Genomic DNA, 25,179 nt, shown 5'->3' with positions numbered 1-25,179 from the left:
CTGCCGAATTTGAGGTGGATGCTCGCTCGCTTAAATGGAGTAGTGGCCCTTCAAACACACGAGAGACCTAATGCCGCAGAACTATGGGGGTCAAGCCGGAATCGACATCTAACTGTGGACGAGTAAATGCGATATTCCCAGTGCTCCTCCTTTTCCCCCATCAACCAACAGTCCTCTCACTCACTCGACCCTACACGCGAATGTTAGACCGATACTTCCACGTGACATCAAACGTTTTATAATGTTTTATCTATTATTATTATTATTATTATTATATTATTATTTGCACCATGTCCGCGCAAATTGATAGGTATAAACTGTATGCATTTTCAAGTGCCACTTTACAAATAGGTTCTACAGCGAAAGCTGTAGAACTAATTTGTAGAACTACGGCGCATGAGATCACAACACGGATCACATGCGCCGTAGTTGTCCGCCACCGCCGCCACCACCAGCATCCATAACCACTATCGCACGAAATAAGAGGCACCAAGAACACAGTGGGATTCGAACATGGGTCCTCTGCGTGCCAGCACAGCACTCTACCATTGAGCCATGCCGGTTCTTGGTACTCCTTTGCAAAGTGGCCTTAGGCAGGGATGATGTCTTAAAAGGAATCGCGTTAATACGAATAATAAAGCGTCTTATTACAGCCAAGGAACAACCAGCTGTCACATAACGCGAATTGCGCAACGAGTGGCTCGCCGAATGCTCCAACCCTTTACAGCCACTTGATCTTGTTCACCTATTAAGTGTGGTGCAGATGCACTTTGGGGGAGGGGGGTGTGGCGAATAAAAAGGCTTCAGGAATAATTATTCATCGCCGTCAGCTACAGCACAAAAATTTGGACCATCTCCGCGAAGGGAACCATGATTGGAAGCGAAGCAGCGGCGGTGCGCATGGCATGGACCCGTTTGAAACGGGCGTCGACGCGGATCCTCGAAGAATGGTTTGAAGCGAAACTCGGTGTAGTGTTTACTCGAATAAACGTTTGTTTGAAGCGCAAGGACATGAGAGGCAAGTTGGGTTTTTTGTTAGTTTCATCGCAAATAAACGAGCTGAGAGAGTTTTTCAACTCGCCGTGGGGTCAAGCTTTGCAGATGGTGGAGAGGGTGAAGTGAGAGAGAAGCGTGTTGTAAGCGGGCGGAGGAGCACGGAGCTCGCAGGCTCGTTCTAAAGCGATTAGTCGACACTTAAACGTGAGCTTCGGGTGAAATTGCTCGTCACCCGCAATTTGGTCGCCATTTCCGGGAACGTCGGAAAACTATTTTATTTTAGTTTTTCGCACACACGCGACCAGAAAAGCTTCAGTGTTCACAGCTCAGCGTTGCCGCAGCAACGTACGAGAGAATCAATTAACGTTTTTTTCGCTTGTTGTTTCCTTGCTTTTAAGCACGACATGTTTCACAAAACGCAAGCAAAAGCCTATAACTTGTTACGTAAAAGCCTCATTGTATAGAAACGAGGCTTCGAATTTTACGTTACGTTGGCATCAGTGAGGCTTTGCCGTGTGCTGTTAGAAAAAAAAATGGCAGCATATAATTATAAAATGGCAGCATAAATAATTATAGCCCCTACGCCAGCGTTTCATAAATGAAGGCCACTTTGGGATGGGATCTGCTACGTGTATGTAGACGGAAACTACGGCTTAAACTGTTGCACCCGATATATTACTCTAACACAGGAATCAATCACCATAGCCACCTTGTTCAACCCCCCTACACATCCACTCGCTGTGACAATAGCAAAAAAAGATATGTGCCTTCAAATGCAGATCCAATACTTTTTTCCACTCATTCTTTCCAAAAACAATAAGGGAGTGGAACAGCTTAAGTGACGATTTGGTTAATATAACAAATAATGATTTATTTTTTTCTATGCTGTGAAATTCTTCTTGCATTATGTATGTTCTGTGTGTATGAAAATGTATTTTGTGATGCATTATTACGTTCTGATAAATATGGCGGTGGTTCTTTTTTATTTTTATTTTTTATGTGCATCATGTATTTTGCTACGAATTCCTTTGTACTGACTGTTTTTGTCCCCCCCCCCCTTTCTACGTAATGCCTATATGGCGATGTAGGTACTCTGTAAATCAATAAATAAGTAAATATCCACGTAGTGAATGATGGAGAGTGGGGCGAAGCATTCGTCCGTCCATTCGTTCTTGCTTTCGTCCGTCCATGCGTCCGTCTGTGTGACCGTCCATGCGTCCATCCGCCTGCCCGTGTGTGCGTCTGTTCGTGCGTCCGTCCCTGCGTTCGCCCATGCATCAGCCCCTGCGTCCGTTCATGCATCCATCCATGCATCTGTCTGTGTGTCCGTTCGCCCATCTATTCAACACTCCAAGTACCACCATCTCGCATCTTTTCATCATATATTCGCCATATAGAAGCACCGCCATCCAGCGGACATTCCAAGGACTAAACGAGAGGTGGCACACGCACACTTTCTTACGGCTTGCGCTTCGGGTCTACTTCCCACCTTTAACCACCTCGAGTTCATGGTATATACTAGTTCACTGTATCCATGGCACTGCGGCCCAACGCTCGCTAAACCTTTCAAAAACCAAGGAGGTTACGCCCAGCGAGTGTAACGTAGCAACCTTTTCCTATCAGATAGTGCTCAATGTACATGTCAATGGCTGCTAATGGGAAATGAGAGACAGGACAATTCAGCTTTTACTTTCTTACGGCTTGCGCTTCGTATCTACTTCCCACCTGTAACCACCTCGAGTTCATTCATGGTATATACTAGTTCATTGTATTCATGACACTGCGGCTCAACGCTCGCTAAACCTGTCTAAAACTAAGGAGGTTTCACCCAGCGAGTATAACGTAGCAACCCTTTCTTGTCAGACAGTGCTCAATGTACATGCGAATGGCTGCTAATGTGGAACGCAGCGTGCGCGTTAACTAAAAGCCGAATGCTCTTGTCTCTCATTCTCCATTATAAGTCATTGGCATGTACATTGAGCACTATTTTTTATTGTTCAACAACGCACAGAAGAAATCTTTCACCAGCACCACCTCTGAGGTCAAAATGTTATACTTGTTACATACTACAACAGCTACGAGGGACGAACAAGTGTTGCTATAAGGAGTTTCGCCCCTAAAAAGTGGGCAAGCCCGACTCATCTGATTCTGTATATTTCTTTGAAGATCCTCTTGCGTCTAGTGTAAAGCAGACATTGCTCAAACATTGCAATTAGGGATACCTTTTTGATATTTGTTAACACTTATTCCTCGACGCTGACGCTTCGTACAAACATTAGCTCTACGCACCACGTTTCCCTGGCATCTCATTCATTAATCGTGAACACATTTGTGTGCCCTGGTGTTCACAGATTTCATTTTAAAAGCAATATTTCGAGAGGTACCGTTAGCCACAGTGTCGAACGTGCCTTGGGAGCATGGTCTCAAAGTACACCAGCCCAGACTGCCACATGAGCCCTGCAGCAGTTCTTGAAGGCAACATCACTGAGTGACCACCAGTGAAACCCTGCACAGTGGGAAACCCGAATAGCGCGTCTGTCCGCCATGGGCCCACGCGTCATAAAAAAAAAAACGTGGCTTGATTCGGCCTACATAAAAAAAAAGCTTGGTCGGGCTGAACAAAAACACACAGACAAGGTAACTTTCTTCCAAAGTACGCACATGTATTATGGAGTCCAGTGACGCTCCCGGTCACAGCCTAAACAGCAAAACCATGGCTGGTGGCATAAAAGTCGAGACCTGATCGAGGGCCCATGTAACGCGTAGGCACACCACTACGATGAGCCACGCAGTGTAATGGTTGGCCCGGGATCGCACTCTCGTGTCCTTCACCCCGGTCGTCTGTCTATTGGTATGGTTATCTCACAAACAGCACGAGATGCTGAAAGGAAGATCGCAACGCCTGTTAGGCGGACAGCATCACAGGTTTGAGGATTACAAGTTATGCGAAGAAGTCAACTTTCGATACATTCTACAGCCGTGTGAGCATCATTCGAAGACAATATCTTTATTTAGCTGCCGTATTTCACACACTTGAACGTATTCTACGGCAATTAAACATCAGGGGTAAGTTTTTTGGTATACTATAGCCTAAGAAGTCACAATTTACATTCACTAAAAGGAGAGCTGCGCGAAAGTAAAGTAGTCCTTAATATCTCAATCCCACCCATCACTTTGTTCATCGTTCCTCTATGCTTGATGCGTAAACAGTGCACTCTATTGTCCACATAGGTTCGAGAAAATTTTTAGCACGCTACTAGGCAACGAAAAACGTTGTAGATTGAACCACAGAGGACTGTTGTTCTACAAAGAACTTGTGTTGTCCACTGTGGTTCCATACGCCATCCTTCGTTTCCTAATAGCACACGACAAATTTTCATTATGTACAACCAGCTGTCCTTTACTCTTGCTCTCTTACTACGTAAGAGCATCACTCCAAATTTAAGAAGCCAGATGAAGCCGTGTACTGAAGGTGTGCCAGTTTCAAACGTATGACTATTTTCACTGCTTAGCTGTAGTTTTCTAATGGAGCAACCGTGAATGTAACACTGTAATTGGGGCTTGTTTGCGCATTACCTTTGCAATGCGAATGGCAACACAAAAAGAATTTACGTACACGGACAGAGGTCTCTGCCCTGAACATTGTAAGAAATGAGCACCTTGTGCCGTTGTGAATTTCTCTCGTTTTACTGTTCGCTCTACGCTGTTCATTGCGCGAACATGTTGCAAACTTATGTGAAAACCGAGATTTTTCCATTCACGCTGCACCACTGAGAAAACGTTTATTGGTGTGACCATGGCAACGAATTGATCCAACCTTCTTTTGCATCCAACTGATCCCTCTATAATTCCCGACGCCACCTGAAAACGTCGCTAAATGATGCCACCAAACTTCCTTTGTACGCAATAATACTTCAATAATACTTCATGTTGCTCCGGGAGCAACAATCACAAGGGTTTTTGTTTATCTAATATGTGTATGACTCCAGCATTCTGTAGACACAAACTCATTAGTTCTAATCTTCTATAGTCATTACCGAAACCTGGAGTAGCAAGGCAAGCGATAAACCAGGCTAACATTTCGGAGGTAACAGCAAGAATCGTCATGCATCTGTGAACGCCAGGGCGTTCAAACGAGATAATAAACAGCTTTGGTGCCCTGGAGAGTTTTAGATGCAAAGCAGCTTTTGAACAAGGTCTATCCACTATCGCGCCGTAGCCACCGCTAGTACAGCACCTGCAAGCTACCCACTGTACGCCATGACGATGACGCTGGTGACGATGTCGACTGTGATCACGGGCGACTGGATTGTGCAGTACATGACCTCTCGTTATGTTCTACGATCCATTTCGTATGACTAGAAACAACCAACAACCACCAGGAGAACGTTAACGGACCTCGTCTTCACGAACTTCAGGCTGGATTCATTACCACAAAGCAGCAATAATGAAGGCAAAGCAAAATTAACAACTGAGTACAACATACCATTTATAACGTACAAACAATGTATATAACGGCACAACGGTTTATCACTCACTTACACACGTGAGTGGTCAGTGTCGCTGGTGATTTACGGTAACACCGAACGGTCCCATTGCTTCACCTACTCATCTTCATTCACTTCTTGGACATGCCATCATCTTTTTGTTCTATATGTATACTCGATTTATGATTGAGAATTATCCAGTAAATTACACACTCATGAAAATAATGTAAAAAAAGAAGCTGTTGCTTAGAAGATATAAAGTTTTTTTTTTTTTTTTACAGAGACACCTCGTTTGACTAATCGCGCTTTCCGGCCTCACATATTTGTCCCACATTACCGCATTTTACACTTACCGCACACACAAATAGAAAAAAAGTGTGGCGAAAAATAACACGCACTGAATTAAGAAAACGGAAACAATTACGCTGCCATGTACATAAAAAAACAAGAAGGTATTTTGACGCAGCCAAACGAGAGTCTGCGAAATTCGATAAGATCGAAAGCGCGTTTGACACTTTTTACTACGCTCTCCATGGCTTCCTTCCTGTCAGATATCACTTTTAATTTACGTCTCGATCGTCCCCATCTCTGGTCAGGTGTCCCGTTAAGCTTGTTCTGCCGCCTGACAAAGCATGCCTAATGAATCTACGCGCATTTTTCACGCTCCATGTGACGCTCCCCGCCACCAGGTCCATTGTTCATTCGACAATTTCACTTCTCTCGTTACTTCGATATTCTACACTAGATGTTTACCTTGCCCCCACAAGAAACGTTCTTTCTTTTTCTTCTTGTTCAGATTGAAATAATTTTATGTATGTATGTATGTATGTATGTATGTATGTATGTATGTATGTATGTATGTATGTATGTATGTATGTATGTATGTATGTATGTATGTATGTATGTATGTATGTATGTATGTATGTATGTATGTATGTATGTATGTATGTATGTATGTATGTATGTATGTATGTATGTGTGTAAACCCTTAGCGAAGTTGAGCACACTGACATCAGCTCCCCGTGTTAAACTTGAATACAAGCAAATACAGAGGGCTCAAGTTATAAAAAAACCGGTAGAATATTGCGTGGTCGTTAAGAACGGGAAGCCGTTAATTTGTTCTGTGGCAGCCTTATACGCGGTCCGATAGCTTCCACGATGGCGGAGAATGAAGGGGATGGGTCTGGCCACGTGACGGGGTGCATTTGACTATAAACGTGTTCTATCTTTTATTTTTGTTTTTAATTATCATTTTTACTTGTGACTTGGGCCTGTCGCATTCATTTTGCAGACCAAGAGTTGCAATCGTTGGAGGCAGGTAGTGACATCGTAGACGCCACAGGCGACAAGGGCTGCCAGCTTACTTCAGTGTGGTTGACTGAACCGCTACAATGTGTAATGTGAGCTGAAGTTGTCATCCTTTTTTTCTTTCTTGTTTCCATCGTCTCCCTCGCTTTGTTCCTTTCTCTCTTACTTCATTTATCTCCCTCTATTCTCTCCCTCAATTTCACTCTTCCTTTTCTTCTTTCATTTTCTATTTCTTATCGAAGGATCACTGATACGCAAAACAAGCCACAGTTCCGCCTTCTCTGTTTTGTGCGAAAGTGATTATCCCGCGCAACATATTGCAAGACACGAAGGCGGAAAGTGAGTGAGTGAGTGAGAGAGTGAGTGTGTGCTTGTGAGTGAGTGAGTGAAACAACCTTATTTGGTCTACAATACACGCCAGCAAACCAAACGTCGCCTAGCACGAAGTCGGTGACGTTTTCTTTAGCGAATGGCTTAAGCATTTTTCCAGATACATGGATGGGTAAATTTTCCCCACAGACATATACATGAAACCTGTCAAGTCATATAATAATTGTCGCTGGTTCACGTACCAGAACAACGATATGATTATGAGGGACGTCATCGTGGAGTGCTCCCGAAATTTTGACCACCTGAACTTCCGCGCATCTAAATATAAATACCCGGGCCTGTGAGCGTAGGCAGGACTTTCTCCTGGGGTGGTGCAAGCTTCTAGAGCACCAAGTGGTGGAAGAGAAAGTGGGATAAGTACTCCGTCCGCACCCCCCTGCCTATGCTCACGCGCGAGCCTCTAACACTTTCATCGAAACGCAGCTGCCATATGGGCGAGATTCGAACCCGTGACCTTTGACTCAGCCGACACGCACCTTTACATACGAACCACGTCGGCGGGTAAAGCCTGTAGATTTGCTCCTCTTAGTATTACTGATGACAGTAATGATCGTTACATATTTGGTATACGACTCGTAATACGAGTGTGTCGGTAAAAGGAGACAAGCGCATCGGGAAAACGCTTGAACAGAGAGCGGACAAGCGCAGACTGAATCGCAAAAGCGAAGCGCAAAAATGAACAAGCAACAATACAGTAGCCGTCAAAAGTAAGCCCGCTCTTTCTTCCCAAGCTGTTCGCGTTACGCATTTCAACTCGTGTGATTTTCATATTGCGCACTCACGAGCCGGCTGGCTCATATCACACATATTGCCTTCACTTGTTCCCCAATCCTTCCTGCCTTACTAATCTCGTTTACCTCTCTCTTTCCACAATGTTAGCTGCCAAATATACTTTCTTGCTACCGCTAACACGTTGTTTCTTTTCTACGTATTTTTTTATCTTTTGAATCTGTATGCGTGCGTACACCTCAGTGCTTTTGCATCAGCTCCTTTATTTCTCCCTCCTCTCCATCACCTGACGCGTGTGCATACATACCTCCTGCCTTTCCTTTTTGTCGCTACAGCGAAACAGATGGTCTGTCTTCCAGATCATGTAATTAAGAGTAATAGCTCGTAAATGTAGGCGCCGTAATTCAAAACATTCGTGTTTCTGGTTTCAAGATAGCGGCGCGCCAGTGGCAGTTTCGCACCACACACTTTGCCCGTTCCCGGCTTGTCAACAAAAACAGAAGCTGCGTGGTGGAGTGTAAAGCAATGACAACACTAGCAAAATACTGAAGGCAATATAGACTCGTTCTCAACGTAAAAAAACAAACAATCAAAGAAAGAAAAAGAAAAAATGTATACCGTGCTTTTCAGCGTCGTAAACATTGCCCAGTTTCCGCTTTGACTTTTTCTCATCTTCCATGTTTTGGAACACGCGTGTGGCGCCAAATGTCTGCCTTTCCCACCTCGTACATGTGCCGCGGACGCCGGTGCCTCTTTATCTCTAACCGAGTGGTAGCACACACGAACGCACATGGAGATATCTTCGCGGGAGCATTAATAAATTCATGCCCACTTGTCACTTGCCTCGGAAACAGTATTGTTTTTTACTTTTTTTATTGTTATATTGTGCTCAGTGACTGGTGATGCGTTACTCGCTTCAGCGTACTTCTGCGCTGGGCCCCAAAGCTCTTGTTCTTATCTCCGGCGGCACTGGCCGAGCCATGTGACTAAAGCCGCACTACAAGTGGTGCTCCCACTTTGTTAAGAACATTTCTTTGTTCCCGCAGGCACAAACGAGTTGCGTTATGCTCATCTTGAAGTGAATGTGCCCGTATGCGCACGATAAAGACGAAGATTAAAACGGCAATTATAGTCATCAAGACTGAGCAGGGCGTCTCCTGAGAGCTACGGGAGAACATCGAGGGAAACAAGAACAAGAGCGCTCGAGACGAGGCTCCAAAGAAGCCGCGAGCACCGATTGTTCTTGTTGTTACAACGGCCAACCCATCACGCTATCCCTCGCTGCCGAAGACAAGCACCAAGCCGACAACAGTTGTTTCCAAAAAGCCATGCAAACAGCTTGCGAGCAATGTATCTAGAACAAGCATGTTTGCATCCTTGCAAAGCAACAAAAAGAAGGTGTGTTGCTGACTTCCACGTCGTGCATGTAAGCCAGGCACGTTTTGTAGGCAAAAGCTCCACGGATGCGTGTTGCGTCTACTAAGAAGAGATCACAATTGAAAGCTTCTTCAAAAGCCAAGGCACGCTTAACTCAGCTACAGAAAATGCTCCTGAATTTTCCGTAGTATCAAGCCGCGGGTCAGGTTATGCTTTATGAGGCATAAGCCGACGCGTGCACTTCATTAGGTGATTCTGTCATGTTACTATAGCGCCATGCTTTTGCGTGGTTACACAACAATTTTCGCGTGGTTACACGGGACATGTGGTGCCATCTAACGTAGCGCAGTCAAAAAAAAAAAAACGTTCGCTATCTTGAATTCAATGGCAGGATATTGATCAATGACCGGTGTTGCTGCTGTGGCTCCGCTGCTTTCGGTCTACTGCCACTAGTGCAGTAAAACCGGGCAACAACGCTGTGCGCGGCAACAGTGACGTGAGTCGGTACAGTCGGACCGTTTTTTGAGGCGGGTAATTTGAAGTGCGCTAACCCGATGCGGACCACTGAAACGTGAATTTATTTCTAAATAAGCCCTTCCTTGGCACAAAAGTAACACTACGAGGTTTCTGAACCCCCATTTCAACAATCCACGTCGACTTAATAGTTGCCTTCAGTGTCCCTTTAGAGATGAGAGTCTTTCTTTTTATTTTTTTTTACTTTAACATACAGCAGCCCCTCTTGGGGCTATAGCAGGAGTGGGTACATCGCACAAAACCGTGCATCGAACAAGTTCAATAATGAAACAAAAGCAAAAAGAAAGAAAGAAAACACAGTCCTTCGACGCTAAAATTTGGTCTATCTGTATTTTTGTCTGTTTGTCCATGGTAATGATGCCCCAAACAGCACTTAACGATACCTGAAACGGTCAACCCCATCCGCAGCGCCCACCAATATTGCTCACGTTTCAGCGTTCATACTGGTGCAATCGTCAATTAAAAAGCAATTATTGCGCATATCTGAGGCCCAATAACAGCACGCCGATGTTTTGTATGTGTGTCTTTACACTAGAGAAGGCACACACAAGTAATTCTGAGAGCCGTAGCGTTTCTCACGCTGCGCTGACATTGCAACGCGATGCTCAAAAAGGCAAGTGTTTCCAACGCTTTGCTAAGATGACACGGCGGTGGCACTTGGGCGTCGCTTTGTGTTCTACACCTTATCGCCTCCAAGACAGCCACGCATCTTTCTCCGCGGGCGCACACGCCTTCCTCCGTTTTCGAAGATATTTGCTAGATGGCGCTCGTGTCTAATGTGCCTCGATGTACTGGTTCGCCTTCGCTGCACGGATCAAGACTCTTTAACGCAGTGCTCCCAGAATGCAATTCACCAATTTTCTTGCGCAGAACATCAAATAAACGTTTCGTTGACTCTCGCCACACACAAGACTATGTCTTTCGATGACATTTGCAGTGAAACACGCAGATACGGGGTCATTTTTCTCGGAATATTTTTCGTTCTTGCGTTTTCACATAAATAAATACGTATAGACGAGAGCACGCCCATATCGCACCAAGGCACCTTTGGTGGTATACGCTCGTTCCCAGAGACGCCATTATTTGTTTTGAACTGCCAAGGCGCGCCTGGCTAGCATGCAGTGGCTCTGGGAGTTAAAAAATTGCCCGCAGCTTCCCTCGGGGGAACACTGAGGAGGATGCGGAGCGTAACTCACGCTAGCCGAGGGAACTCGACCGGCAATCAACGGCTGCTTGCACGTAGCACACACGACGTAGTCGGCATAGTCGGTGCCTTTCCAAACGTATCGCAAAGAACCGACAACGCTTTGGAGTTGTTCTGAATGTTGCCGATCCGAGTTAAGTTGTTATCGAACCAAAGACGATCACACACCCTGCAGGTGTGGCCGAAGCTTCGGTCGAGGAAGTCGCGCTTGAAGCGAGCGTTGGGCGTGGCATACTGCTTGGCGCGCCACGCCGCTACCTCGGCGCGCTTGCGCTCGCGGGCAGCATCGGGATCGGCCTCTCGTCGCCGACGCTTGCACTCGGCTTCCCGTTTTCGAAAGTCCGGGTCCTCTTGTCGACGCTTACGTTTCAAAGCGGCCGAATCCGGTGCTGCTGCTCGACGCTGACGTCTCTCAGCGGCTTCACGTTCTCTAAGTTGAGCATCTTCCGCTCGACGCCGACGTAGACGTTCGGCGTCGCGAGCTCTTCTCCGCGCTGCCTTGTTTTCGGACGACGACTTGGTTGCGGTTCCGCCAACACTTTGGCCGGCGCTGGTCGAAGGGACGTCGATCATTGCGACCTCGGACGTCGACGCGCCGTACAAACCAACCGACGAGCGGCAACTGAGCGAGCGGGCACCGACCTTGAGTATATATACAGCGCGACGGCGCATGCACTGTCAGCTGTCGAATGTTCGAGAAGGGGGAGAAGCGCAACGGCGCATGCGCGCGCGTCAGCTGCCGATGTTCTCGAAGCGCGACGGCGCATGCGCGCGCGTCAGCTGCCGATGTTTTTGAAGCGTGACGGCGCATGCGCGCTACATTATACAGCTAGCGAATGTTCGTGAAGAGGAGAAGCGCACGCGGTGTGTAGAGGAGGAAGGGTGCACAGATGGTGGAGGAGTGAAGCGCGCGCGGTGTGTCGAGGAGGAAGGGATGCACAGATGGTGGAAGAAGGAGGAGGAAGCTTGCGGACGGCGCCGCACTACAAGCCTCGAGTATTAGATGCTCCGCATCTAAAAAGCGAACGCCTGCTCACGCTGCTCCCGCTTATAAAATGCCATCTAAGTACCACTGCGCTGTCTTCTGATGCGAAAACAACCAGCGCAAGAAAGAGATTTCTGAGCACTGCCTGTGAAGTTAACAGCGCATCGCGGGAATCGTGCTGGTGCGGTGTTTTGCGATTAGAGAGATTGGAGAGATTTTTGTCCAGAACGAAGATGCTGAGCTCCGCCGCCTTAGGATATAATCGCAATCGGCAGGGAAAACTACGAGCCAAGTACAGTGTACCAGCAAGTATACTTATTGCGTTTATTCAAGCACGACTCCAGCTGTTCTGCTTTACAGCATCGATTTGCGTGCAGTATGCCTGTAGTATGCAACACAAAACTATTACCGTACTCTTTCGCAGGCCGCATGTCAATATTAGAATATACGTATTACGACTCACGCTTGGACGCACACACCGCACATGTAAGAGACGTGACGCGCGCGGAAATCATGGCTTTCGACTCGGTCGTACTGCGAAATGCCTTGACTGTCATTAGGCTAATCTACATGTGCTTTCGACTGGCATCACCGTAGCATTTTAAAATCTTCTTCTGGCTGGCTTTTTTGCATCGCGTGTGTGTTCCGAGTGCCCCGCAGGACTGGCAATTTATACACATGTGGTGCATGAGCGTAAGTTGGCGCCACATTCTAGCGCTACGTTGACGCCAGCTTATAGCACAAATTTTGCCTTGTCACAGGCAAGGCACGTCGCAGTTAACGCTTTCCGCTGTTCGTGTTTCTTTCAGTCGGATAATGCGTGCCTAATGAAGTTGCTTCCGCAGTCTGCATGACACATACTGCAGACATTCCGGACTGTCGAGAAAGGTCTCCTCGACGTTTCCCACGAAATCAGCATAAAATTTCAGCAATAGAACAGCGCGAAACATGCTTACAGCTGGATTGAGGTTGTGAAGCTTCGCGTTTGATTTGTAGAGCGTCTGCTCGCGTGGCATCTGAGGGTGTTGCTTCACTGCGCTTGCAACAGATGGCGCCACACGCTTTTCATAATGGTGGCAAGCACTGAGTTCACTGTGTTCTGGTGTATACACATACGGTGCATGACATCGACGTACTCGTCGATGCCAACGCCAGCAGTGAATTCCAGCCGAGAGATCTATATAATTGCTATCGCAATAAAACGATTTGACCTCGCGTTTCCCTCCCATGCACTTGAACTGGAATGAAAAACCGAATGCTGTTTCACAATTTAGCTTTAGCAACAAACAAAACAGGCCACAGTCGCAAATCGCGCCTGCAGCTATACTCAAGAAACTTCTTTTAGAGATGGTGGATGACATTTATTATATCATGCTCATGGTCTCTACAACATTAATTAGTTGAGTAATATAAGCAATGAAGTGAAGAAAAGCATGTCGCATCTTTCACACGCGCACCTTCTAGAAACAGCTCTCAAGACGCTAAATATTGCCATCACTCAATGTTCCATCATTTAAATAGACCTTTTGCGTTGTTGGGGCTAGGGAATAGATGTGGGAGTATGATATTTTCTAACGCTCCTCCACTCCAACTATGTAACCTGGTGTGTGGGGTGTACGATTTCTGGGGGAAAAGAAAAAGAAAAAAGTATTGAGGGTTTGATAATTGATTGATGTGTCGCGTCTAACGTCCCAAAACCACCGTATGATTATGAGAGACGCCGTGGTGGAAGGATCCGGAAATTTCGACCACCTGGGGTTCTTTAACTTGCACCGAAATCTGAGCACACAGGCCTACAACATCTCCGCCTCCATCGGAAATGCAGCCGCCGCAGCCGGGATTCGATCCCACGACCTGCGGGTCAGCAGCCGAGTACCTTAGCCACTAGATTACCGCGGCGGGGCAAGTATTGATGGGGGGAAGGGGGATTCTGAAGGCAACGCAGTCAAACACATCGTCTCCCTGTCTCATGACTTTCCGTACTGCATTCCCTGTCATACAAGTGTCATTCGTCGGTATTATTGCTGAGTTGTGTGTTCTAAGATATGGCAGTAAGTGCTGACACTGTTTTTATTTGTTTATTTGTTTATTTGTTAAAATATTGGTACTACAATCTCCTGGAGGGATTTTAGCAGGTGAGTACAAAAGACGTACACATCAGCATATAACACCAGGCAAACAGATAGAACAGCCTATCACATTTCATATAGTAGGCAGCCATATAACACAAAGCAAACAAATAACTACGCAAACAAATATAACAAAATTTGACTGATGACAAATCTTTCTCATTTTAAAAAAAAGAAAACATAACTGGCACAAGTAAAATTATTTTCTGTTTTTTCACACTAGTGGCAAAGGATGTTAAAGACTGTGTTGTGACTTGATGGTTATTTAAACTATTCCAATCCTGCACGGTTCTGGGGAAAAAAGAATATTTGAAGCAGTTATTGCGGGTACGGAGGGGAGTTTTTGTACGATCATGGCGTTGCCTAGTGGCGTACCTGAAGAAAATGAAATAATTTTTCCAATATCTATCTTGTAATGCTCATTAATGATTTGATATATATATTTTAATCAAGATGCGTGGTTTCTTTCTAAAAGTGAAGGTGAGTTACCTCTTACTAACAGTTTATTCACTCTCTATCGAGGGATTCGGTCGTGTAACTTACTTCTTCCTTATTTTTGTAAGTATGTTTCTTTAATTATTATTATTATTATTATTATTATTATTATTATTATTATTATTATTATTATTATTATTATTATTATTATTATTATTATTATTATTATTATTATTATTATTATTATTATTATTATTATTCCTTGACCACTTCCCGTTAATGTGCATTTGTTGGTGCTGGTACAAGATCAAATACTGAAGTTCCAAGAACTTGATGCTTGATGGAGTTCTTCGTTCACGACTAGTTTTTTCTGAAGCAAGATCTTAATGATGTTTTGATTAATCAGGACAAGCAGACGCACTATCACAGCTCTTCCTCCGAGTAAAGCTCATCAGCTAGGTTTTCGTAGCGCGTGGGCAGACCTGCGCACGTGCCCAAAATGCGGGCAAATGTGTTTGGCCCTTCCCCCCATTTCCGCTCTTTTTGCCAACCCGGAAAGCATGTGGTTATTTTTTCACAAATAACTATGTTGTGCTTTTAAATTAAAGCTTTCATATTACAAGGCTGTTCCAACTAGTACTTTCGAAGTAAGAGACTGCGTAAACTGCGGCAGATGGAGAGAATTTTTTACGGTGTCATAGGGAAGCCGAAGACGAGCCGTTCATCCTCCGCATGAGTGCGGTTCCTATCGGGGAAAGTGCACGGTTGCACGGTGTAAAGACCAGAGGCTTTCGCCCTAACTCCAAAAGGGTTCGCTTTGTGTGGGCACTCAACTTTCAATGAGATGTGCATTCCGTCAGAGCTCCAGTTGGGAATGATTAATGCCCGAGTAATTTGCGGCGTAGGCACGCATCCGCCAGACTCACCCGCTCTTGGCATGCGTGCTAATATGAGCGCCCCGCACCTGGAAACGGAAACGTCCAAACTGGGATCTTTCGCCGCAGCTGCTGATTTACCGTAAGGCAACTTTTCAATATATTCATCCACTAGGTGGCGCCTATAACATGAGGTAAAGTTTTTGGCAACAAACCACGGGGTGGCGGTGACGCAGGTGTTCTGCGTAATTTGTTCTAAAATGACTTCGAGATGCACGACAGCGTAGGAACAGGAGAGGAAGGAAAAGGCGTAAAGACAGGCACGTTAGCCAGTTTTAGACCGGCTGGCAGCCTGGTGCTCGAGAAATTGAAAAAGGAATATGATGTCACGGGTTCGTGACGTGGACGAATGGACCACACTGCGAGTCGAATAATAAACTGTTTATTTGGGCGAACTTGTGTACAGTAAACGGAAACTCGGATTACAGTAGCAATCATGAGTAATGGCGGCATATGGAGCGTCGGCCGTCAATCAACTAACAAGCGCCAAAGCGTGTCGTCATTTATACACTTGTCATTGAACATTGTAGCGTTATCGCTAGCGGTTCCAGAATAATCTTAAAGGTTCGCGAAGTGGGCGTAACCTTAACAAAACGATCTACTACAGCTTCGAAGCTTCTTCAACACCGTAAGCGCGGTTCGCGCTGAACATAGTGTAACGGGGCGATAACAAAACTTGAGGAAAGGAACGTGGCGATATACAAGAGATGCCATAAAAAAAGAAAGACAAACGAGAAACAAGGCTAAAGTAGGTTACGACACCGATTAGTAAGTATCCAAGTAGATACACAACAGCACTCCCTAATTAGAGTACATTTGTTTCTTATAAGCTAAACATGATTTTTCTCTTAAGAATATTTGGGCATTAAAATAAATTAGGCATTGTTGAGAGGTCGGTAAGTTCCGGTGATGGTGATGATGATGGAGACTTTTTTTTTAATGTCCAGAGAAAAAGCTGGCGAACTAGGGCGGGTAATTTCATTGTACCTGCACCTGAGCTAACGCTTCCAAATGTCAACACGGCTACTATATCCGATACTTGAGTACGTCATACACGGGAACAACACGCACATTGAAATAACGCAGGGTGACTCTGTCTGGCGATGGCTTCGCGTATACTCGAATACATGCCAACTCCCATTTGTGAAGACTCCTTCCCCGCTCTCATCACCACACGTTATTAGCGCGTGTCCAGCGAGGTCGCATTGCACACGGAAGCAGAGTGCGTGCCCCAGTGCCACCAAGTGTTTGACCGTGCGTTGACGAAATCGCCAGGTCCTGCACACACAAACCGTCCTTGAAGGCGAAGCCTCCGGTAACCACACCGTATGCGAACAATAGTGGAGCCATCCTTCTCTCAGAAAGCATATACAGATGAATAATTCGTCACCGTCCACGTGCGCTCACTTTTTTCACGATGCCCCCTACTATGAAAGTATACCACCACGCGGCCCTTACGGCTTATTCAGCGAGTAACACGCCGTGCCGGGCCTATATATAGCAACTTTGTAATGAAGCCTCGTCACGGCATACGTTTGCACGCCGAGTGACTAAGCTGCGCGAAGAGTGTGGTGGTGGACCCCGCTAGTCCGAGCGCCTCTCCTGACCACCGGTGTTTTGGACAAGAGGCTCGAATGACACGTCACGGTAGCTGCTGGGAACCCTGTGCGTGTCCTATGCGTGCGCGAAGCTCAAGCAGGCTTGCAGGATCTCGCTTCTTCAGTGTCGCCTCCGGCAGGGTCAATGACGCCTCCTGCGTGCGCGGTCAGCGTCATGGCGACGCGGCAAAGTGTTATTAATGAACTATACCGGAGCTCCCACTTCACTTCACAGGCACACTGAAAAAAAAAGAGCTATAAGGTAAATACAAGCGACGTTCCGCGTCAGGATACACAAAGGCGCGGAAAGCTAAATTTCGCTTTTTTTCTCTCTCTCTCTCTTTACTTTTTTTCTAACAGGCACGCGATCCAGTCGTGGGTACGCGATGATAAATGAGTGTCATGGCTGGATGCCTGTTTTTTCCCAGGTCGGCTTTCTTCAAATCACCGAACGTACATGTCGTACACTACCAACTGAAATAATTGGCTCGCTCTTTCAGTTACCGTGTCTTAATTTCCTGGAGCTCAGGTTATCAAGTAACACATTTCGAGTAAACCTGTGCACGTTGTGATGGCTCCACTATTGTGGACGACATTGCAGCAGCGCAAGGCACTTACAAATGCTGTAGTTTACGCTCCAGGAAACTTAAGTGCAGAAGCTTACTACAAATGCCGCAGTTGTGTGTACCTCTACAACAGTCGTTGAAAATAACTGTATAGTACTGCGGCGCCGTTGATTGCATATCGCGGTGAAATGATAGCCCGATTAGTTAGCTGACTGCTTGACCGACTGGCAGGATCACCTTCCTTGGTCGATGGATTTTAAAAGATAGCGAGCAGTAACGTATGGATCGTGATTGACGTACAGACAAGCATGCAAATAAACAAGCAAACAGATAGATAGATAGATAGATAGATAGATAGATAGATAGATAGATAGATAGATAGATAGATAGATAGATAGATAGATACATAGATAGATAGATAGATAGATAGATAGATAGATAGATAGATAGATAGATAGATAGATAGATAGATAGATAGATAGATAGATAGATAGATAGATAGATAGATAGATAGATAGATAGATAGATAGATAGATAGATAGATAGATACGCTCAAAGTCGCCAAAGTTCGCTAAGAAATGCTTCGCATTTAATATTAATCTTTTACTACTTTTTGTATTGCATGGCTAACTTCCCAGATGAGGTTTAATGTGAAGTGAACATAATGAACAGACAACCAAATACGTATGATTTTCGAATGCTACTATAGTGAACACGTCACTAACATCTTTTTTTTTTCTCACCGAAGGTTACTACTGTACCTTCTTGTCATTATAGAATGTTAGTATATCACCTTTGCGTCAATTCGTTGGTGAAGGTGAGTGTGTGCACGCGCACATGCGTACGTGTGCGGGCATGCATGTCTGTCTTCATGCTTCCCATTTTTTGCTGTGTACTATCTCTGCTGAACAAAATCATCCACGGTTGCACATACTCGGAACACTGAATACGAAGTAAAAAAAAATCAAGAAAAAATTGAGATTCCAAGCGAAGTGATGAGCAATAAATGTGGGATACCAAATGGCGAAGATTTAATGCGGCCCTCGAATCACGACTCCGAAATTTCCTGTTCGCTCGCAGTTCGTGCAACAAGACGAAAAATAAAAAGGTACGAGAAAATAAGCACGCACGCTTCCGAATCAGCAATGTGATAGTTGCGGCGTTAAGAGAGAGACGCGCGGCGGCAAATGGCGAGAATCAAAATACATGAGCGTAAAAGTGGCGAGGCATCATCGCCCAACGAGTAAATATCCTTACCTGCCCATCGCATTTGCTGCTTCCTCGCCCTGTTGAGGCCTCCCTCATTGCGAAGCATTAGGAGTTTTTTTTTTCTTTTGCTTTTTCACCTTCTATCGAACTTACCCACCTCTGAGAGTGCGTTAATCTTCGTCAGCAGGCCTCTGCAACATTTCCGCGGCAATCCAGTCTCTCGCGTAGCTAATCTTTTTTTTTCTTTCCTTTGCTCTCGCTTCCAACTGCAAGTGGGCGGCGAGATGCAGCCGTAAGCGTAATTCGACGTGACCGGGCACATGCGATGTTTACAGGGAAGCGTGATGTGGTCCGTTCTGCGCGGAACGAGAGAGAGGTTCGACCTATGGTCTAAAGGCCATTCCACCGGATGCCGTCTATTTCGTGCACTATGGTGGATAGATTACGGGCGCGAAAAGGTAGTCATGACTTTTCAATTACCTGCGCCTCACGTAAGAGATTCGCGGCAAGCTCCGGGCTTGCAGGTATGATACATCTGGCCACCCCTTCATAATGTCTTCCTCTTCTTTATCTTCTCTGGTTGTCTTTTCTTTTTTTGTTTATGCCTTCAGCCAATTCCCTTTACCGTTAAGAGACGGGGAAAGGTACTCGCTATTAGCTTTCACGTGTAAGCTAATGAATTTTACACAAGCCGATAGAGGGAAAGTGAGATAGAGAAAGAGTGGTAAGTTATACCTGGTCCAGTCTACCACCCTGTACTTGAGAAGGAGAAAGGGCGTATGAGGGAATAAATGCAAAGATTCGATGAAAGCCCCACAGATTATAACTGACACTGTGTAATTAATATGCACATAATCAATATGCAGTCACAATGCGTCGCTCAATCCGGCATGGTATGGTTATTGCATGGTGAGAAAAACTTTGAGGTCCTGCTTCTCCAATGTAATACACCAACACGTTTATACCGGCTGGCGCTGAAGTATTGTGTCAATAAGGCCTTCGAAGTAATCATTTACTGCCGTAATATTCAACGCTGTGGACTGTACGATGTGATCTTGAAGCGCGGTGTCGGCGTGAATCCGCTTGGCCTCATCACAAGCCTCTGTATTTAAGGTTTGTACGGTGACGCTAAAGACCCTAGAAACCACTGTAGTGCATCAAGCGTTGACAGCTTCCCTTCTGTGGAAATATAGCCAAGTAATTCTTCTCGATAAACGATAAAGAAAGCTAGTGTTTGGCATTGGAGATGTCCCTGATCAAATATGCATTTGGCGGATCATGTATAAGACGGCGATAATAGAAACTGTTTAATGTATTGATGGAGAGGGCGGATTGTAGATATGGCACTTTTTTTTCAATAGTCATACGTACAAGTTTTTCAACAGTAAGTATAATGACTATCCGTTGAAACCACGTAGCCTTCTCAACCACCTTATCGCTGTGAAAAGTAGAACTTTTGGCTGTATATAAAAGAAAATCCGCGTTTTTGAGGGCCTCTTTGTACCTCTGTCATTCTTTTTTTTTCCCTTGAACAAAGTGTATAGCATGGGGAGTGCGAAGTCAGAGCCTCTAAATTCCCGTTTCAAAAGCGTCCAGTTTTGATCAGTATGTTGAATTGTTTGCCGGCTGAATATTATTCAACTCTATATATAAAATTTGAGGGTTTTCCGCACCATTTCAAAACTAAGCATTCATGTACAATTGGCCGCGTAATTTTTTCAGTCACTCACTATTAGAATGAGCAAATTATTCACCCCTTCATTGAGCTTTATGGTTACGTAAATGTTAGGGTACATTAGCTATGCAAACGTAATGCTAAAGATACACTTTTTTAGGCAACGTGATGGAACTGAAATGGTTTATGCAAATTCAACGTTAACGAAGCAGATTCAATAATGTTGCAACTGACCACCACGCTCAGCTCCTTCGATTAACATTTTTTGAGTTTCTACCTTTGGTTGGGACATGGTGTAAGAGAGTCACAGTCGCAAAGCATTGTGGGACCATCTATGGGGTGCGGGCGTTGAATGAGATAGGGCAGTTCAGTAGCCACATCATCAATAATTTGATAGCTCGTAGCATGGCAATCAACGTTCTATATACTAGTAAAGGCAACGGTCAGCATAAGCAAAAATAGAAAAATAAACTGAGAAAGTCACGTTTTAATGAGGGTGTCTCATCAAAATTCAAGTGCTTAAGCGCGTGCTTGCGTATACGTGTGTGCGAAACATCCACAAAGGATTAAGCACGCACCAAATGGAAGGAAACGGTATATGTGAACAATCTATCAGGACTACTATTAATTAATTTCAAGCCTAACTACATGCCTTGGTCGCTAAAGGCTTCAGAAGCTAATTGGTAGACCAGTCGAAGACAATGCGAGCGCTCGAAGCAGAGACTGAGCAGGGTGCAACGTGCCCCCCCCCCCCCGCCCTTTATCTGTTTTTCTTTTCTTTTGTTTTTGTTTACGAGCCTTTCTTCAAAAGTATATTGCACGAAGTATGCCGTAGCGGTCCTCGTAACCATATCACGATGTACCTGCAGTCCACTTTGACGAACGACCGAGTAGGCTTACTTTCCAGCGGGGCCAACACAGTATGCACGGAACGCCCATATCGCTGTGCGTATACAAAAACCAAGCATTATTTTGGTATAGACCTAGCTCCTATGAGGTTACGTTTTTTTTTACCTACACAAGGTATACGAGCGGGAGCGGTGATGAGTAAACTTCTAAACGTAAAAGTATACTCCAGAGTATGAAGCAGGTACAGTTTATACATGCATAAATGCAGTGCGTGCATGGGTCGTTGCGCCGACCATGTAAGGGGCGGATCTAGCTGCATTGCGTGAGTTTGCAACAACTCATGCACTGCACATACAGGCAGTGTTTCTGCTTGCGCTTATTTCCAACCGGCGCACGAACATTTCCTACATAAACCATTGTCATTACATTGCGGCAAAAGCATGAACCCGATGTGAGCTTAATATGGGGTCGCGTTGCGGAAGCGGGCAGTCGGCTGAGTCTAAACAGCACGACATTTGAGGGGTCATGTGAGGTTGCTTGTGAGCACCCAACATAGGAATGCCGCGTCTGGGTTTCGTATAGAAGGTCACAAAACTTAGTGGAAGTTTTATCGTGAGAGACTTGCTCGATATCTCCAATCTCGGAGAGCAAGAGAAAAGAGAGCAACAAGATGTCAGTCATCTGAGCACTCTGTTTACTAATATACGCTGGAGCCATCCTACGCTGCGTCACACGTCTCTCATGGCCCCAGTAAGCACAAGACATGGTAAATAGGGGGCGCAGTCATATGGGCCTTTAGGGGGCGAAGGGTGTGTAGTCAGGCAGATGGTTATGAAGACTGGGGGCAAATAAATAAAAATATTGAACGAATCCAATCATAAAGACAGGACTGGCATAATAGAACACTTAGCGTGACATGGATAATCACGCACTGAAGGTGATGCCCTTCGAAATTCCTGCCTATCATTTCCTGTGTACAGCGCTGCTTATTGCAGAGAAACTACAACGAAGGTTTTATAGCTAGCACTTGTCACAGCATCTGATTAGGAGCGTAGGTAAGCAAATTGTCATTGTCCTAACTCACAAATGGGGACCGCGAACACTTGGTATGAATTGCTCGTATAGAACCGTGTTTTGAAATATAGTAAACCGAATTATATGCGGCGTTACGAGAATAAGCTGCTCTGATTGATTGATTTGTGGGGTTTAACATCCCAAAACCACCATATGATTATGAGAGACGCCGTAGTGGAGGGCTCCGGAAATTTTGATCAGCTGGGGTTCTTTAACGTGCACCCAAATCTGAGCACACGGGCCTACGACATTTCCGCCTCCATCGGAAATGCAGCCATCGCAGCCGGGATTTGAACCCACGACCTGCGGGTCAGCAGCCGAGTACCTTAGCCACTAGACCACCGCGGCGGGGCAATAAGCTGCTCTCTAAAATTAACGTGATGACTCAGGCTGTTAGGAGTCTAGTTAAGAAAGATCGACCAGCCCGATAGGGCGAATTTTCGAAATAACATCTGACAGCCTAAAAGGGCCATGCAAAACTTTTCTAAGTAGCCATGCGATGGATTCACTAAGGGAGCTTATTGCCTCATGAATTCACCACCGCAAAAATTTTCAGAATTCGTCTAACACGAACAGAGTTATAAAAGATTGTCACACGCTGCAATTGCATTCTCTGTTCTCTCGTCCGACAAAAGCACTGTAAGTTAAGCACGGTGGGGTGGCACAGAGGAAGAAAATACGTCACGCGTCTTTTTGTTTATTTCGAATGCACGGCTTTCCAGTGTGATCGAGTGCACACGCGTGGACGAGTCACGGCCCCACGCGGCGGCCCCAGTGACGACCGAGCGCGCCATGCTCAAATCCGCCAATGGTTCATACTAGGCATGGGACCTAGCGTTTTTGAGTATGTAGGGACATTTGTCGAGAGAAGAGAAAGTAAATTTCAGCTAACCGAGAATTTTCTGTGGATTCCAGGCCATGTGCCAAGCAATAATATTTGAGAAGCAACTTCTCAGGAGGCGCCACTACCAATCAGCAGCGCTTTCTGACCATGCTCATAAAGTGTTGCGGGGCCCCTTTAAGCAACGAAACGGTGTACCTAACTACATTGAGCAGTATAAGTTGTTACGTACTGTGGAATTATCGTAAGCGTAAGTTGTTGATAGTTTAAGCATCCTGATTCAGTGCCACTGACCACTTTGAGGTGTCAAACTTTCAGTGTAATCTCTGTCTACCAAAATGTAGTAATGCGAGTAGATTGCCTGGTTTCTCATAAAAATTATCTAAGGTGCCATGCCAGCCACCACTTTGGAATCGCATCAAACTGGGATATGACCCGTGGCATATCTCCATGAATTTCACGATTTACTTAAGAAACGCGATTGATCCCCCTATATAAGAATCGGTATAACACGAAAGTAAAATGTGTCCTTAGAAAGGTAACTGAGCGGTTATTGTGCATTGTTTAAGCAACAGACACTAATTGAAAAGTCAGGTTAAGAATAGCAAGCAGCTCAAAACTTGCAGCGCACACCTCAAGCAGAAAGCACGCACGAAATTAGTATGCACAGGAGAAGCTCGAACTAACATCTGTCACAGCTGGACACTTAAAGCGCGTTGTTGAAACTGAAGGAAAGACCCACGAAACGAGCGTATAAGTAGGCTAAGGACAAGCGTGAACTAGTGTCACAACTCTTCCTGCGTCGTGTGTCAGCAGCGTGCTCCTTTTATAAACGCGGCCGTGGCAGCGTGCGAAGTGACCTTTGCCCTCTCCTGAATAACGAGTCTGACAAGCGCGCGAGCAGGAGAGAACACGCTCCGTGGAGGCTGCGCTTCGTTGTTTCGTGGAGGCGACGACATTAAGAGGGCGCCCAATGCGAGCCCATCGTGCCAACTCGCCACTGATAATGAAAGCGCGCTAAAATTTCGAAGCTCTGAATACAGCCAAACGGTGCATGGTGTATGTAAACGGCTTGCCATGATCAATCCAGACAGGGTACGTTTTATGGCTTAGTGGCTAGGGCTACGCGCTAAGAATTGAGAGGCTGCTGGTAGCCTTCTGTTATTTTTTTTTCTTTGCAATCTCTTAGTGTATATTTTCAACGTCACTTTCGTGACGGAAGTACGGTGGTGAAGCCGTCGTAGAGCCCGACATAAAATATAAAAGAAAGGTTAGCAAGCTGATCATTTGTTATTAGCATAGGTCGGCAAAACTTATGGAGCTCACTGAATTTCACTCAAGAAATACACTTAGAGTGTTCGAATCATTGGGACTCAGATACAGGAACTTTTTCTACGGGGCCGGGCCCATTCGGACTCACCCTCACGAAAGCTTTCTTCAAACGACTCACAAAAACATTACTCACCTTGACTCGCTCAGATTCAGACTCACGGCTCGATCTGAGTCGGAGTGAGTCCGAGTGAGTCAAGTCATGAGTGAGTTTGCCAACCCATGGTTATTAGATAACTTTTCTTTCTACATTTGCGCATGTGCATTTTGAACAAAAACCGTGAGCAACCGTGCTTCAAATCACCATTGTACCAACGATAATACAGTGAAACAAACGGCGATCAAACTCAAAGCATGATGACGCCTAAAAACTTTCACAGAGGGAACAAAAAAAGTAAGACACATTCCACGGACATCAAAGAAGACGGTTTCTGTTCGCCGGAACGAACCGGAATACGCCTACTTGCCGGGAACTCTTTCGTAATAGGAGATAGGGCGAACAAGGAGATATGGCGGCGTCCCTCTGCTC

This window comes from Rhipicephalus microplus, chromosome 2 (assembly GCF_043290135.1).
Source record: "Rhipicephalus microplus isolate Deutch F79 chromosome 2, USDA_Rmic, whole genome shotgun sequence".
NCBI classification, from domain to species: domain Eukaryota; kingdom Metazoa; phylum Arthropoda; class Arachnida; order Ixodida; family Ixodidae; genus Rhipicephalus; species Rhipicephalus microplus.
Note: the sequence above shows the minus strand (reverse complement) of the source record.